Genomic DNA, 19724 nt, shown 5'->3' on the forward strand with positions numbered 1-19724 from the left:
ATATATATATATATATATATAAAAATTTAAACCAGGTAAGTGGAATTATTCTTGAAGAGGAGCTCCATTTTACGGTATTTTGTAGCACCTAGCAAATTGCCTTGCATAAACCCAGTGCTTTAAGATTATTTGTTAATGAGTTAAATGATATAATTTTAAGAATTTTTTTCCTATTTCAGGTCTTTATCTTCTTTCCAGTGTATAATAGGTCTCACTGATGATACTACAAATTCACTTTTAATCTATTCTCATTTTTAGGAATAAGAATAGGTTCCTAGAAAGTCTATGAATTCATGAACATTATAAAAAACAACGTGAATTGCCAGTATAAATTTGAATAAAAAGTCTAGATTATAGACTCAAGTAGCTGAAAGTATTATAGAGAAGTAATTTATTCCAGTTGCTAGATTTTTAGAAAGTCAAACTACCCAAGAAAATAAAAGCAATTATACCTAATATATTTCAAAATGTGAAGAATATTAGGTCCATTTTTGCTAATTTTAAGAAATATAGAAAGGGAGAGAGAAGGGAAATTGCATGGAAATGGAAGGAGACCCTCAGGGTTATACAAAATTACATACAAGAGGAAGTGAGGGGAAAGGGAAAAATAATACAAGGGGGAGAAATGAATGACAGTAGAGGGGGTAGAGTGAGAAGAGGGGAGGGGAGGCGAAGGGAGGGGGGATAGTAGAGGATAGGAAAGGCAGTAGAATACAACAGACACTAGTATGGCAATATGTAAATCAATGGATGTGTAACTGATGTGATTCTGCAATCTGTATACGGGGTAAAAATGGGAGTTCATAACCCACTTGAATCAAAGTGTGAAATATGATATATCAAGAACTATGTAATGTTTTGAACAACCAACAATAAAAATTAAAAAGAAAAAAAGAAATATAGAAATAATACTGAAGAATAATTGATTGTAAGATTTTTTTCTGGTTACTATCCCCTTCTTTTTTTCTATATTATGTTTTCCCTATTTTTAAAAAAATAATCTTTGTAGTATACAAAACAAGTTCATTTTTAGCTTCATTTTCAAAGCTGAGTTAATGTCTTTCTTAAATGTTAAGAGTCGAAAGAATATTCTCTGTAATTCTAAAAAACATAGTGGGACAGATATTTGTATCTCACCTTGTGGTTTGGATGACTTCCTTTATCTGTCTCCTTGCTGCCAATATCTCCCACTTGTCTACTGTAGATAAGAGCAATCAGGATTTTAGTTTGGATATTGGTGAATAGGTGCTGTCAGAAAGAATGTGAGCAGTTCAGCACTGCTGAAATGCAGCATTCCTCTCTCTTTCTAGTCCTCATTATCTGTGCTTCCCATATCTACCCATTGGCACCTGTGCACCAGTTCTGAAGCAGGCTGTCTTGGCTCCCTGTAAAGTTTATAGCTTCAGGAATATCACCTACCAATTCTGCTAGTTCTCCCTGTACAATCTCGTCAACCAAGAACAGCTAAGTGCTCATTTTTTTAAGGGAAGTATATAACCCTCTTATTTATTTCAGCCTTTTTTCTTCTAATTTTATTTCTTCCTGTTTTTTGCCAAAATTGTGACTGTACATCATTAAGCTTCTACTACTAGAAGCTCTTTAAAACAAAAATCAAGGGCTAAATGAAAAAGCCCAAGAGTGCCCTGCCTCTTCAGGAGGAATACAAACTGTTGTCATTATAAATATCATATTCATGGAAATAATTACATTTAAAAATGAAAATTGGAAAATTCCTTTATCAATGAAAACTGAAACACATATTTTATGTTACTAGAAGGCCCACTGAGCTTTTTAATCAGAACAATGTATTTTCAACACTTCTTTAAAAACAAAACAAAACATGAAAGGAACTTTATTAAGCTGAAACATTTCTCTAAAAAGTGACTCATTTTCTTTGCCATCATAACTGAAGGTGATGAATATCTAAATTTGCTTTGTACAAAAGATGAATGCTACTTTATTTTGGAAATATATTTCCTCAGTTGAAAGATTCCTAGTAACTCTAAAAGTTAAGGCTGATTCTGGTCAATGTGCAAACACACCTGCTCTGGCCTCATGAAATCTGTAACCTCAAGAGTGAAAAGGGGAGGTATGTCCTATTAGATTTTAAAACCCCAATAAAACAACTAACATCATAAAACAACTAAAAAGTTATAAAACAACTAAAGCACAGATATTTTTTTACTCCAGAACTTGATATGATGACATTCATGAATACATACAGTATATGTTATTTTAAAGCATAAAAGTATACAAGGAAAAAAGGTTCATGTTGCTTACTTCTTTATTGTCTTCTTCATATAGATTCATAAACTACAACAAGGCCAACCGGTCTCCAAAAATAAATAATTATTTTTTTATTAAACAAAATAATTTTTGAATTGGTAAATAAAATTCTATATATTTGTAGTGTACATTGTGGATCTACACACACACACACACATGCACACACACACAAAACTACTACTAATATTTATATTCAGGAAAAGGTTTAACTTAATGGCAAATATTGTCACCTGTAAAGAATAATACTATCAAAGTCCTCATTGACATGTTTCATTTTTATTTATTTAATTCAATGCCAATCATAATTTGGGAAAAATATTTCTTAAAATACTGTAATACTTTGACTTGCTAACTTTCTCTTTTAAATAAAAATTCCTTTTTGTATTTAAGTGACAATAAAATTATTTAATTTAAAAATACATTCGAACATTTAAACTTTTAAAATTATTTAGAAGCCATGCACAGTGGTGTATGCCTATAATCCAAAACTGAGGCTGAGGTAGGAGTATCTCAAGTTCCAGGACAGCCTCAGAAATGTAGTGATGCCCTGCGCAAGTTAGTGAGACCTATCTCAAAATATGATAAAAATAAAAACAGCAGTGGATATGGCTCAGTAGTAAAGCATCTCTAGGATCAATCCCCAGTACTTCTCCCACTCTACCCCAAACTGCTAAAGTACTTTGAAATGTTCAGAAAATAGAGCAATAAATTCCATTTTCAATTACATCAAATTAAAGATGATCCAACACAAAATACAGAGAAATTAAAATTATTTAAAGACTGGAAAAAAAGAGAGAAACATATATAGAATTGCTTTGCCATATAGAACTGAAAGCCACCACTCATATTTAAGTTTACTCTGTCTATAAAAAGAATGCTATGTACTTTGGAAAACACTTTGACCATAAGATATTTTTTGAACGTATTCATAATGGATTTTCTATTTTCTTATATCCACATATATACAAACATATTAGGAAGGAGAAAACTCCATATGGACATTCCATTGTGCCCATAAAGAATATAAAATTATTCTTATAGATGCAGGTATTTGGATATATTTACTCATAAAGAGAATTTTTTCAAAATCTATGATTTATTGGCCTGAGAAATACATGGCAGATACATAACAGATCAACCAGATGTTGTTAATCTTTTTGATTTTGTATTTGAAATGTATTTTTAAGGAAGTATTTTAGGACTCAATATGGCAGCGGGCGGGGAGGCAGCGCTTTCAGTACCTCCTCAGCCACAGGGACAGAGAGACACATCAGAACATTCAGATTCTGCCTGCTGAGAAACTCCCAGCAAAATTTCACTGAAATGAGACCTAGGCGGGGTGTTTGGGATTATTGGAGGTGACAGCTTGCCCCAGTCAGGTGAATCTCAGCCACCCTGCGTGCGGCGGTTCGGGCGCAGCTGTCTGGCGACCAGCGCAGAAGGAGGCGTTTCAGCACTGCCGGAGACCGTGTGTGGCATAGAGACCCTTTGAAGAGGTTGCTAAACAAGCCTTCATGAAACAGTGGACCAGAACTGAAACCTTGACCGGGACAGACCAGAGACAGGCCAGACCCATTCCTCCCATCGGACACTCCGGCAAGGAGTCTGGGGCCCGCCATAGCAGAGAGCTGACGTCACCAGAGTTCCGTGGATGGGATCCCTTCCCAGCGAAATTGGCTTCAGCAGGTGTGTGACTCCCATCCCCACCAGATACATACAGCTGGGAAACCTCAAAAATCTCTCCCCAGAGCTCCGTGGGCGTGACTGTAGGGGCCGAGGGAAGCAGAGGGGACTCCCGATCCCCAACTCCCCCTACCACCAGCAGCAACACCCAAGGCTTTAGCCACCAGCTCCCGGGGCGTGGCCACCAAAGGAGTCCAGGCAAATTAAGCTGACTGTTCCCAGATCACCCGCTCCACAACCTTGGGGTCTGGGTGAACCGCAAACAGAGAGAGTGCTCAGTCGTTCGGGAAATAGGGCACTCAGGGGGGCTGCAAGTGTAACTAGATCTGTGGAGATCACCACCGGTGAGTGGGGCCTGGCTGGCGGGCAGGAGGAAGGCGGGGAGGGGCCGGAGAAGAGAAAGGGCTCTGGACTAACAGGATTGGAGAGACGCCCAGTAGGGGAAGAGGAGCCACCTTACAGGGATTGTTGCCTGCATATAGAGGGCAGAAGCTCGGCTCAGAGGGCACAGCTCCACCTACTGGAAGAGAAGAAAATAGAACTCTAAGACTTCATTTATCATTTATTTTTTTTTCTTTTTTTCCCTTTTCAATTTTTATTGTTCTCTCCATTCTCCTTTATTCTACCTATTTTTTCTCTCCCTCTTTCTCTTTAAGGACTTCTTCCTTCCCCTTCCCCCTAACGTTCACCCCAAGCATTACGAATTTCAATACGGGTAATTTTCTAAATGCAAAGAGGTGAATGTTCCGAGGCTGTCTATAGGGCTCCTAAGTACCTAGCTACTAGCAAATACCCTGATCCATTCACCTGTTAATAACCCCCTTCAGTAGAGCAATCCTCCAATTAGCCAAGACATATTAACCTTCATACCATCATAGCACCCAACCTAAATATAAAGTCCTAAGACCAAACAACAGATCACTATATGCCTACAGAGTCCATAAGCCTTTTATGAAATGAATGAATCAGCTTTAAATTACAATAAAGCCCAACAGTTCTAGACATAGTCTCCCACCACAAAGGAGAGACCACAGAGATATACAAAACCAAAACAAATTTATAGGAGAAAACAGAAGCACAGCAGTTAAACAGAGTTGGAAAGTAATGTGAACACCATGAAAAATAAGGGAAAAAAGGATTAAAAATAATGCAGGACAACTTAAATTTACAGGAGAACCTAGAGGCATCAGAAAAATGGACAGAGAAAGAACTCAAGGCATACCTGACTGAAATGGAATGGAATTTTAGAGAAGTCATTAGACAGCAAGTACAATGAAAGAATACTTTGAAAATGAATTACATAAGCAGATTCAAAAAGCAAAAAATCAACTCTACCAGGAGATAGAGTTTTTTTTAAAAAATCAAACAGTAATCCTAGAAATGCAGGAAACCATAAACCAAATCAAAAACTCAAATGAGAATATTACAAGTAGACTAGATCAAATAGAAGTGACAACATCAGATAATGAAGACAAAGTTTATCAACTCGAAAAGAGTATAGTCAACGCAGAAAGGCTGGTAAGAAACCACGAGCAAAACATCCAAGAGATATGGGATGTCATAAAAAAACCAAACTTAAGAGTCATTGGGATAGAGGAAGGTATAGAGGTCCAAACCAAAGGAATGAGCACCTGTTGAATGAAATAATTTTAGAAAACTTTTCAGACATGAAAGATGGAATGGATTGCCAAATCCTGGAAGTCTACAGGACCCCAAACATACAAAACCGTAATAGACCAACTCCAAGACACATTATTATGAAGATATCCAACATACAGAACAAAGAAAGAATATTAAAAGCTACAAGAGAAAGGAGGCAGATTACATTCAGGGGTAAACCAATTAGGTTAATGGCTGATTTTTCATCACAGACATTGAAAGCGAGAAGATCCTGGAACAACAAATTTCAAATGCTGAAAAATAAGGGATTCCAACCAAGAATATTATATCCAGAAATATTAAGCTTCAGGTTTAACAATGCAATTGAAATATTTCACGGTAAACAAAAGTTAAAAGAATTCGCAGCCAGAAAACCAGCACTGCAAAGTATTTTGAGTAAAACACTACAAGAAGAGGAAATGAAAAACAGCACCCAAAACCAACAGTGGGAGGTAACTCAGTAAAAGGGGGGAAAAATAAACAAAGAGGGAAAACAAGCCAAATTAAAATAAATAAATAAATAAACAAACAAACAAACAAACATGACTGGACGTACAAACCATATATCAATAGTAACCCTAAATGTTAATGGCTTAAACTCACCAATCAAGTGACATAGGCTAGTAACTTGGATTAAAAAAACAGATCCAACAATATGCTGCCTTCAGGAGACTCATATGATAGGAAAAGACATACACAGGCTGAAGGTGAAAGGTTGAGAAAAATCATACCACTCACATGGTCCTTGGAAGCAAGCAGAAGTGGCCATACTCATATAGAATAAAATCAACTTCAAACCTAAGTTAATCAAAAAGGATAAAGAAGGACACTATATACTGTTAAAAGGAACCATTCACCAACAAGACATAACAATTATCAATATGTATGTACCAAATAATGGTGCTGCAACGTTCATAAAGCAAACTCTCCTCAAGTTAAAGAATCAAATAGACCACAACACAATAATTATGGGTGATTTCAACACACCTCTCACCATTGGACAGATCCTCCAAACAAAAGTTGAATAAAGAAACTATAGAACTCAATAACACAATCAATAACCTAGACTTAACCAACATATATAGAATATATCAACCATCATCAAGTGGATATACATTTTTCTCAGCAGCACATGGATCCTTCTCAAAGATAGACCATATATTATGCCATAGGAAAACCCTTAGTAAATATAAAGGTGTGGAGATAATACCATGCATCTTATCTGATCATAATGGAATGAAACTGGAAATCAGTGATAAAAGAAGGAAGGAAAAATCCTGCATCACCTGGAAAATGAACAATATATTACTGAATAACCAATGGGTTACAGAAGACATAAAGGAGGAAATCAAAAAATTCTTAGAGACAAATGAAAATACAGACAAAACATATCAGAATCTATGGGACACAATGAAAGCAGTTTTAAGAGGGAAATTCATTGCCTGGAGTTCATTCCTGAAAAAAAGAAAACAACAACAACAAATAAATGAGTTCACACTTAATCTCAAAACCCTAGAAAAGGAAGAGCAAAACAACAGCAAATGTAGCAGAAGGCAAGAAGTAATTAAAATCAAAGCGAAAATCAACGAAATTGAAATGAAAGAAAAATTGGAAAAAATTGGAAAAATTGACAAAACTAAAAGTTGGTTCTTCGAAAAAATACATAAGATCGACAGACCCTTACACATGCTAACGAAGAGAAGAAGAGAGAGAACTCAAATTACTAACATACGGGATGAAAAAGGCAATATCACAACAGACACTACAGAAAAACAGAAGATAATTATAAATTGTTTTGAAAACCTATATTCCAATAAAATATAAGAAAGTGAAGATATTGATAAATTTCTTAAGTCATATGATTTGCCCAGATTAAGTCAGGAAGATACACACAATTTAAACAGTCCAATAACAATGGAGGAAATAGAAGAAGCCATCAAAAGACTACCAACCAAGAAAAGCCCTGGACTGGATGGGTATACAGCAGAGTTTTACAAAACCTTTAAAGAAGAATTAATAACAAATACTTTTCAAGTTATTTCAGAAAATAGAAAAAGAAGGAGCTCTTCCAAATTTATTCTATGAGGCCAACATCACCCTGATCCTGAAACCAGACAAAGACACTTCAAAGAAAGAAAACTACAGACCAATATCTCTAATGAACCTAGATGCAAAAATCCTCAATAAAATTCTGGTGAATCGGATACAAAAACATATCAAAAAAATTGTGCACCATGATCAAGTAGGATTCATCCCTGGGATGCAAGGCTGGTTCAATATATGGAAATCAATAAATGTTATTCACCACATCAACAGACTTAAAGATAAAAACCATAAGATCATCTCCATAGATGCAGAGGAAGCATTCAACATAGTACAGCATCCCTTTATGTTCAAAACACTAGAAAAACTAGGGATAACAGGAACTTACCTCAACATTGTAAAACTATCTATGCTAAGCCTCAGACAAACATCAATATAAATGGAGAAAAACTGAAGGCATTCCCTCTAAAATCTGGAACAAGACAGGGATGCCCTCTCTCACCACTTCTATTCAATATAGTTCTCAAAATACTGGCCAGAGCAATTAGATAGACGAAAGAAATTAAAGGCATAAAAATAGGAAAAGAAAAACTTAAATTATCACTATTTGTAGAAGACATGATTCTATACCTAGCAGACCCAAAAGGGTCTACAAAGAAACTACTAGAGTAATAAATGAATTCAGCAAAGTGGCAGGATATAAAATCAACACGCATAAATTAAAGGCATTCCTGTATATCAGTGACAAATCTTCTGAAATGGAAATGAGGACAACCACCCCATTCACAATATCCTCAAAAAAATAAAATACTTGGGAATCAACCTAACAAAAGAGGTGAAATATTTATACAATGAAAACTACAGAACCCTAAAGAGAGAAATAGAAGAAGATCTTAGAAGATGGAAAAATATATCCTGTTCATGGATAGGCAGAACTAACATCATCAAAATGGTGATATTACCAAAAGTTCTCTATAGGTTTAATGCAATGCCAATCAAAATCCCAACGGCATTTCTTGTAGGAATAGATAAATCAATCATGAAATTCATATGGAAAAATAAAAGACCCAGAATAGCAAAAGCAATTCTAAGCAGGAAGTGTGAATCAGGCAGTATAGCGTTACCAGTATTCAAACTATACTACAGAGCAATAGTAACAAAAACAGCATGGTACTGGTACCAAAACTGGTGGGTGGACCAGTGGTACAGAATAGAGGACACTGAGACTAATCCACAAAATTACAACTATCTTATTTTTGACAAAGGGGCTAAAAGCATGCAATGGATGAAGGATATCATCTTCAACAAATGGTGCTGGGAAAACTGGAAATCCATATGCAACAAAATGAATCTGAATCCCTTTCTCTCGCCATGCACAAAAGTTAACTCAAAATGGATCAAGGAGCTTGATATCAAAACAGAGACTCTGCGTCTGATAGAAGGAAAAGTTGGCTCCAATCTACATACTGTGGGCTCGGGCTCCAAATTCCTTAATAGGACACCCATAGCACAAGAGTTAAAAACAAGAATCAACAAATGGGATTCACTCAAACTAAAAAGTTTTTTTCTCAGCAGAGGAAACAATAAGAGAGGTAAAAGGGAGCCTACATCCTGGGAACAAATTTTTACTCCTCACACTTCAGATAGAGCCCTAATATCCAGAGTATACAAAGAACTCAAAAAATTAAACAATAAGGAAACAAATCACCCAATTAATAAATGGGCCAAGGACCTGAACAAACACTTCTCAGAGGAGGACATACAAACAATCAACAAGTACATGAAAAAATGCTCACCATCTCTAGCAGTCAGAGAAATGCAAATCAAAACTACCCTAAGATACCATCTCACTCCAGTAAGATTGGCAGCCATTATGAAGTCAAATAACAAGTGCTGGCGAGGATGTGGGAAAAGGGTACACTTGTACATTGCTGGTGGGACTACAAATTGGTGCGGCCAATCTGAAAAGCAGTATGGAGATTTCTTGGAAAGCTGGGAATGGAACCACCATTTGACCCAGCTACTCCCCTTCTTGGACTATTCCCTGAAGACCTTAAAAGAGCATACTATAGGGATACTGCTACATCGATGTTCATAGCAGCACAATTCACAATAGCTAGTCTGTGGAACCAACCTAGATGCCCTTCAATAGATGAATGGATTAAAAAACATGTGGCATTTATACACAATGGAGTATTACTCACATTAAAAAATGACAAAATCATGGCATTTGCAGGAAAATGGATGGCATTAGAGCAGATTATGCTAGCCAATCCCTAAAGAACAAATGCCAAATGTCTTCTTTGTTATAAGGAGAGCAACTAAGAACAGAGTAGGGAGGAAGAGCATGAGAAGAAGATTAACATTAAACAGGGATGAGAGGTGGGAGGGAAAGGGAGAGAGAAGGGAAATTGCATGGAAATGGAAGGAGACCCTCATTGTTATACAAAATTACATATAAGAGGAAGTGAGGGGAAAGGGAAAAAAAAAAACAAGGGAGAGAAATGAAGTACAGTAGATGGGGTAGAGAGAGAAAATGGGATGGGAGGGGAGGGGAGTGGGGAGAGTAGAGGATAGGAAAGGCAGCAGAATACAACAGACACTAGTATGGTAATATGTAAAAACGTGGATGTGTAACCAATGTGATTCTGCAATCTGTATATGGGGTAAAAATGGGAGTTCATAACCCACTTGAATCAAATGTATGAAATATGATATGTCAAGAGCTATGTAATGTTTTGAACAACTAATAATAAAAAAGGAAGTATTTTATATATACTTTCCCTTGTGTTACTACAATGCATATTTGTATTTTGTCCTTAATTTTATTTAAATAATGATTTGGAACACTACAAATGTTTTTTAACTTCCTTATTATTTTTCATGAGTATTATTGAGAGAATATTTATTTAAATTCCTACTCAACCCAGCTTCAATGTCATTCAGCTAATTTTCACATTAGCTGTTTCAAAGCCTCCTAAATATGTAGCTTTGCTCTGTGGAATAAGAAAGCATGTTCTTGGTTGGCATCCTGTCCTTACCACACCCATATTTTTTTCTCTAAATTATGGTGACAGCACAATATTTGTCCTTGACTTGAAAGTATTATTCCACCCTACTTTCCTTTCTCTCCACTTTTCTTACTCATTGACTTCTGCTTCTTCTTTTTGTTTTTATCGTTCTCTGCCTTCTCTTTTTTCCCTTAAAATTGAGCAGGTCTAACTGGAGACTCACAGCAGTTTGCATGGTTTTGCCTCTTATCTTTTCATCTCAAACTTCTAGAAAACATCCCGCATAAACTCAGATGTCACTTGCTCGCCCTGTTTCCTGTTCAATCTTCTCCAGTGTTGACTTTGTGCATGTAATTGAATCAGAATTGCTTTTCTCGCCAGTTTTAGTGAACTGGTCTCAATTTTCACTTTCTCAAATTCTCTTGACTTATGTAATAATATACTCTCAGAGCTCTCCCACCACAATTAGAGCAATGTCTAATTTAATTATTTTTCCTGCCTTCCTTCATATTAGCTGTACAATGATATTTTGTATTTGTCAAAAAAAAAATCTCTAGGCTTACACATTTATAAATTTTTTTCTCTCCTGTGGAATCCAAACATTATCATGGAATAAATAAAATTACTATAATTTATGGAGGATACACTTGTATTCTTGGAAAACCCAAGAGTACAAGTTGATAAAAAAAAATCTATGTAAATTGAGACAATTTTGTAAGGTGTATGTAAAGAAAAATGGTGGATTATTTATAATTGTGCCAATAGGCTAAGTTTGGGGAAGGAAAAATAAAGCTAAATACCAACTTCATTATAGATTCTAGATGGATCAAAGATTCAAATGTAAAAATGAACCTAACATTTTTAAAAGCAATTTTGGATTGTTTTGGTGACTTTGGAATGGTGGAAAACAAACTCAGAAAAGTTGTAAGATATATGAGACATAAAGCACCAATTGTTTTAATTTACAAAACCTCCTACACTTCAACAAGTTAGATAAATCAATAAGAAAATAAGAAGGAACAAGGTAAAAAGGCAATATATTGAAGGACAAATATAAACATAAATGATAGATAAATACATGTGAGAAAAATGTTCAACTTCACTTAAAGAAAACATGGTACTAATTTATATCAGTCATAAATAATGTGCTTTGAAGAGTATTTTATGGGGTGCACATGTTATATCTATATAGAGATATAAATTAATACAACAATTTTCAGTATCTATAGAATGTATCCATAAAAATTTAATATATGTACCATTAATTTAATACAGAAATTATGTACCATTAATATAATAATTTCTGTATTATAAGAACTCTAAATATAGATTTATAGATATATCTACAAAGTTTGCAAAGCACATTGAAACATAAATTTTTATCAACAGCTTTAGTAAAATTCAATCCATTATGTCTGTATAATAGTTTGAATATAGTGTTGTAGTCACTGATAAAGAAAGACTTATAAAATACATGATTAAATTAAAAAATGGTTCAAAATTATATGTGTTAGTTTGAATAATAGAAAATTGCTGGTCCACAATTAGCAATGTTATATAATTCAAATTATATACTCCTATGTATTGTACAATGTACATAAGAAATTCTTAAAGTAAGTATAGCTGAAAGAGAAAATGGGTATAATTTTGGGATAGGAAGGGTTTACTTGTCATTTTTTAAATATATATCCTTCTTATCTTTATTTTAACCAGTCAATACAGATAACTGGATAATAAGGTTTTGAATGATTTTGTTGTTTTCCTTTATGCACTTCATGCATAAACATATTTGCAATTTACATAGTAAGTATAAATTTTGCTGCCAGAAAACTCCCACACCTACTAGAATTGCCTCAGATATTGAACCTGACTTTCCAAACAACAAAAAAAGATTTACTTGTACATTTAAATGCCATTTTACTGTCATTAAAGTATTTAAAAGAAGTGCATGTGGGCTTTTTTAAAAAACATTTTGTTTTTGTTTTTGCTTTTGAGGCAGGGTGTTGCTATACTGCCCAAGTGGTCTTTAACTTAGGACCTTCCTGCCTGTCTCTGGAGTTGGAATTATAGGCATGTGCCACTCTGCTGGGCTAGCAAGTACACAAGCAAATAAAATGACTTTTAAAATAAATATTTTCTAGTTTATTTATTTTAAGCCCTTTAATTATCTGGCTGAGTGGGCAATAAACAGATTTATATACACGTAAATGTTAAAATATCTATTAGTGAGTACAGACAAATTTGAATTAACATGTTAATATAGAGAAGATTTCCTATGGGGAACAGAAGAATTTCCTAAAAGGAAACCACCATACAAATCCTCAATATGGGAGAACACATTAATCACTTCAAGGAAGAATGACTCCACACTGTTTTACTTTTCTTGTTTGATTGTATAGCTAGAGACCCAGAATAGCCAAAGCAATGCTTAGCAAGAAAAATGAAGCAGGAGGCATTACAATACCAGACCTTAAACTATAATACAAAGCCATAGTAACAAAAATGGCATGGTATTGGCACCAAAACAGACATGTGTAGACCAATGGTACAGAATAGTGGACACAGAGACTAACACACATAATTATAGTTATCTTATATTAGACAAAGACACCAAAAACATACATTGGAGAAAAGGTAGCCTATTTAACAAATGGTACTGGGAAAATTGGAAATCCACATGTAACAAAATGAAATTAAATCCCTATCTCTCACCCTGTAAACTTAAATTGGATCAAAGACTTAGGCACTAGAACAGAGACCATGTGCCTAACAGAAGAAAAAGTAGGCCCAAATCAAATCTTCATCACGTCGGCTTAGAATCTGACTTCTTTAAAAAGACTCCTAAACACAAGAAGTAAAATTAAAATTCAGTAAATGGGATAGATTCAAACTAAAGAGCTTCTTCCCACCAAAGGAAACAATAACATGAAGAGAGAGCTTACAGAATAGGAGAAAATCTTTACCACATGCACCTCAGATAGAGCATTTATCTCTAGGGTATATATAAAGAAATCTGAGAACTTAACACCCCCAAACAAATAACCCAATCAATAAATGGGCTAAGGAACTGAGCAGACATTTCACATAAGAAATACATTCACTCAATATATATATATATATATATATATATATGGAAAAATGTTCAACATCTCTAGCAATTAGAGAAATGCAAATCAAAACTTTACTGAGATTCCATCTCACTTCAGTCAGAATGGCAATTATCAAGAATATAAGCTACAGTAAATATTAGTGAGGATGTGAGGAAAAAGGTACATTCATACTTTGCTTTTTTTTGTGGTAGGTTTGCAAATTGGTGCAACCACTCTGGCAATCGGTATGGAGATTCTGCAGAAAACTTGGAATGGAACCACAATTTGACCCAGTTATCCCATTACTTGGTTTATACCCAAAGGTCTTAAAATCAGCATACTACAGTGACACAGCCACATCAATGTGTAAAGCACTCCACATTCACAATAGTTAAACTATGGAACAAACTTAGATACCTTAAACAGGTGAATGGATAAAGAAAATGTGGTATATGTACACAATGAAATATTACTCAGTCTTAAAGAAGAATGGAATTATGGCATTTCCAAGTAAATGGATGGAGCTGTAGAATGTAATGCTAAGTGAAATGAGTCAATCCCAAATCAAAGGCTGAATATTTTCTCTTATATGTGGATTCGAATTCACAATGAGGTGGGGCCATGGGAGGTAGGGAAGAATATAGTTACTTTAGATTAGGTAGAGGGGAGTGAAGGGAGGGAGGCAGTATGGAGGTAGGAATGATGGTAGAGTCAATAAGGCATTATTATCCTATGTACATATATGATTACATGACCTTTGTGACTCTACATTATGTACAACCAGAAGAATGAGAAATTATGATGTGTCAAAATGCATTCTACTGTCATGTATAACTAATTAGGACATTATGACCCCAGGCATAATGGTGGGTCCCTAAACCCATAGAAAAATGTCCCTATAAGAAAAGGAAAAGACACCAGGGAGAACATCTCTCTCTCTCTCTCTCTTGCATAGAGATACACACACACACACACACACAAACACACACACACACACACACACACCAGAAGCATAGAGAAAAGGTCATAAGAGAACAACATAAAATGTTGCTACCTGCAAGCCAGGGATACAAGTTTCACTGGAAACCAACCCTGCAGGCATCTCGTTCTTGGGCTTCTAATCTCCAGAGCTCTGAGGAAAAAAATGTATGTTATTTAAGATAGTCTGAATACTTTTATTAATGTCAGACCAAGCAGAGCAATATAAATCTACAGTTTTGTGGTTCATGGTCAATTAGCAAGTTAACCATACTTTTTACAAACTTATCTTTAATTTTAGGATTTTGTAAGTTTTTAGTGAAGAAGTTGGACCTATCAAAGCAAGTTATTTTTCACAAACTAGTAAATCTCATCTCAGAACTGGATCCAAAGCTATAGACTCAATTGTTTCTTTAGACATAATCTAAAGTGGTAATCAGGCCTGAAATTGGGCTATCTGATCCATATCATCTTTGTTCCAGAAGGGGTGACATTGACTACAGATGATATGAGAGTTCTGGCTGGTTCAGTGCTAATAACGTAACAGTGGACCTTTGTTCCCCAGTTTCTCAAGATTACACTGATTCTACATGGAGGACCCCAGGACAACTTTTCCAGCCATATGTTCTTTAAAGTCCAGTGCTTAGTCAGCTGCGTTTTCTTAAAGCACTGCCCCTTCACTCTTCTTTATACCTAAGGCACTACCATTTTCACTATATACTCTGAAATATCAGAAAATTTTCTAAACTTCAATTACTTTTTGAATTTTAATTATGATTAGCTATTTTGGCAAACACCGAAATATACAAAGGAGTATATCAATTATGTTCTTGTGGATATACTGCACATAAAATGAGCTATGTATATATACTTAAGTTCCTAGATAAATCGGACAATATCTAGTAGCATTTTTTACAGTACTATCATTTGGGCATCTTTTTTTTTTATCTATCAGCATGTCTCTGCTTATCTTTAGGGTTACTTTTTTTCTTTCCAATTATTTGTCCTAACTTTATTGCCTTCCACTCTTGTTTGTCAAATCTATTTTCTGGTCCTCACATTTATTGGCATCTTTGCACCTAGGAATTCTTTTATCTCTTCAAAGTCAATTAGGGCAAATTGGCACATTTCTTCCCTCCCAAATTTTCCAATTCTCTTTCTTTTTACTGTTTTAAGAGCATCATCAAGTGAGAAATACACTTAGACACAATCACAAACATTCAGAATGAATCCTCCTTTCCACAATTTCCCAGGATAAATCTTCCACAAAAACTGTTGGACTTACTCTTAATTTTCATATAAATCCCTATTCCTCCATTATCAAAATTTTATGGCCTTTTAAATATCACTTGAAACATTGTTAGTATCTTAACCAGCTTCTTCACCTCTATACTCTTTCCACATTAGTTTGGTATTTTGGGGGCGGTGGGTACCAGGGATTGAATTTGGTGGCACTTGGCCACTGAGCCATATCCCCAGCCCAATTTTGTATTTTATTTAGAGACAGGTCTCACTGTGTTGTTTAGCACCTCAATTTTTCTGAGGCTGGCTTTGAAGTCACACTCCTCCTGCCTCAGTCTCCCATGTCACTGGGTCCTCATTAGATTTTTATTATATTCAATTATCTTGATAAAAATATAGAGATGTGGAGTAAGAAGATGGCTGAATAAAATCCATTTACACACATATATATGTATATGCAAACACTGGGAACAACAAAACTCCATTAGTGCCCATAAAGAATATAAAAGTGTTCTCACAAGTGTAGGTAGTGATCATCACCCTACAGGTATTCATGCACCGAACTCCCATCACAAGGACTAAGGAAGCCAGGTGAAAGACCCCAGTGCCTGACATTTGTATAAAAAATAGAAATAACATGACTATGAGACTCAGGTACCACCTGTTAAGTGTCAACCTTGCTGGCCAAGAGACTATTTTCACCAACACCACCCCAACCGTGGGCAGCTTAACATGATGCAATACTGCCTTCCCTGATTGTAGGACAGGGTAAGCATAAGACTTTGCCTTGGAACTCAGTGCTGGGCTAGAGAAACCTAAGACTGGATAGATCCTAGTGGACACCAATATCAGGCCACTTCTCATGAATACAATTTCTTGAATAACTTTAATGCCACTGGGGTAGCCTTAGTGCCAGGCATACTAGACACATAGCCCCAGTCTATCAGACTTTTATTTGGGCCAGGGTTTTGGCTGGATGTAGCAGTCTCAGAAACAAGCCTACTCAGAAGTAAGCAGCCCATAACAGTGTTGATCTTGGTTCTACCCCAATGTTTTGCTGGTTTGGGCAAACTCTAGGCTCAGAGTGTGACACTGCTTTCTGTCATTGGTGGTCACAGCATGGCATAGGAGATTGGGTTTGTCCATCCATAGATTCAGCCCAAAGTTGGGAAGAAACTGGCAGTGCCTACCTATAGGTTGGTGGAGGGTGGATGAACATCTCAGAAACCCCAGAGAGGGTTTCAAATGGGATAGACTATGCTTTTTAATTATTCTGCTGGTTGATGCTGTATAATACTCAAACTGTGGACCACCCTCCAGGACTGAAAGAGTGACAAAACACCAACAGCAGACCCATGGCAAATTGGATTTTGGGCTTCATCTAGTGCCGAAATAGTGAAAATGACCACAAACTAGGAGAAAATAAATAGCTTGCTTAGAATTTCTAGAAAGTTAGGCACAACCAAAGCCAGTTAAGGAAGACTGGAATTAATACCTAATCCTTCAATACCCAAATGACATCATATGCTGACAAGCATCAAAAGTTTCCAGGAAAAAATGACCTCACTTAATGGTCAAAATAAGGTGCCAGAAACTGACACCTCACTCTTTGGCATCTTTGCACATAGGAATTCTTTTCTCTCTTCAAAGTCAATTAGGGCAAATTGGCACATAGTAACTACTTTGAGAGAACATGACAAAAATTTTAAAGAGCTCTTTTAAGAACATTCAACAAACTTCAAGAAAACACATGAAAATGATCGACTATTCTAACAGATAAACTAAATAGGAAGATGAAAGCAGTACATTAAAAAAAAACCAAATCCGTGGGCTCAAAATATATATATTTTAAATAAATTTAAAATGTGATAGGAGAAATCAGGAGCAGCATAGATCAAACAAAAGAAAGTATTAGTGATATCAAAGACAGCCAGTTGAAAATGCTTAGTTAGAGGAGAAAAAGAATTTAGTAGGATGGAGAAAGGTTACAGGAACTTTAGGTCATTGTCACAATCACAAATATTCAGGTTATTTGGGTTTAAGAGAGACTTAATAATGATAAAGGAGTGGAAAGATTATTCGAAGAAATAACAAAAAATCCCTACACCCAGAGAAGGACACAAATATCCAGGTACAGGAAGTTCAAAGAAAGCCAGTCAGAATAACTCAACTAAGGCATCGCTGAGACACCTTCTCTACAAGCTCTCAAAGGTGAAAAATAAAGAGAAGATTCTCAGGATAGTAAGAGAAAAGAAAGAAACAATAAAAGCAGTGTCCAAACTGCCCATCAGTATATTTCTTCCAGGGCAGAAGGCAATGGCATAAGATTTTCACAGTAATAACAAAAAACCTATTAAGTGAGAATACTGTACTTAGCAAATCTATTCTTTAGAAGGAGAGATAAAGACATTCTCCAACAAAAGCCAAGTAAATATATCTCCATAAATCCTGTCCTATAAGAATTCTAAAACAGAAAGAATGATTTATTGATAAGTAAAAAAAAATTAACAGGTATAAATACACTGGTTTGTGTAACTGGACAATTCAGAATGCTCTAATATTGTAAATATGTTGTGTACATCAATGATATCTTTAGCATAAAGACAAAACCCACATAATAACAGTATGTTATGAGTAAGGCAGTATAGAAAGATGCAAAATGGGATATTAAAAATTTTAAATGTGGAGAAGAATAGAGTGCAAGTGTAAATTTTAATTAGGATATTTTCTGTTTCTTATTTTAATGATCATGTGAAGTTGTTATCATTTCAAAATACCTTATTATCATCAGTAATAGACAAGCCAAAATAATCATCAAGGAATAAAGAAACACTACTAGAGTAAATTTCTTAGCCACAAAGGAATATTGTAAGAGACAGAAATGAAGGAGGCACAACAAATTAGAAAACATGTCTCACAGTTGCTGTAGTGAAGACCTTACCTGCCCAAAATTATCTTAAATGAAATGGATTAAATTACTCAATTAAAAGACATAAATTGACTGAAAAGATTAAAAAAAAACAAGAAAGAACTAAATGTTGCTTTCAAGAAATTCACTTCACACATAGACGGAAAGTGAAGAAAGAGAATCAGATATCCCATGCATATGGAATCGGAAATAAAGTAGGATTAACTATACTTAGATGAAATAGATTTTAAATCTAGAGCAGTAGAGAGACAAAGAATGTCATTACCTAATAATAAAAGGGCCAATTCAGCAAGAGATATAACTAATTTTATAAAGCAAATATTAATAAACCTAAAGGCAAAGAGATCACAACACAATAATACTAGGGTACTTTAACACCATGCTTTCAGCAATGGATGTATCATACAAACAAAACAACAACAAAAAAAAAAAAGAAAAAAGAAACAGTTAGAGAGTGCTGTAAGTCACACAAACTTAAAACATCTACAGAACATTCTGTCCCACAGCTACAAAATACATATTCTTCTTATCAGCACATTGAACATTCTCCAAGACATGTCATATGATAGGCCACAAAACAAGTCTCAACTAATTTAAAACAATCACCATCAGTGTGAGTATATTTTTTGACTATCATGCACTAAACTTGGAAATCAATAACAAAAAAAAATTTGGATATGATAAAAATTCATAGAAAATAATCACTGAATAACCAATGGGTCAAGGAAGAAATCAATAAGGAAATTAAACATTTTCTTGTAATAAGTAGAAATGAGTATATAATATGCCAAAATCTAGGTGATC

General features: G+C 35.1%; 1 pseudogene; it reads right to left on the minus strand.

Annotated features, from left to right (window-relative positions):
- The window catches only part of LOC107143685, a 5906-nt pseudogene extending 2141 nt beyond the window's left edge, over positions 1-3765 (minus strand).
- Between the last annotated feature and the right edge of the window lie 15959 nt (positions 3766-19724).

Source organism: Marmota marmota, unplaced genomic scaffold (assembly GCF_001458135.2).
Source record: "Marmota marmota marmota unplaced genomic scaffold, marMar, whole genome shotgun sequence".
In the NCBI taxonomy this organism is placed as follows: Eukaryota; Metazoa; Chordata; class Mammalia; order Rodentia; family Sciuridae; genus Marmota; species Marmota marmota.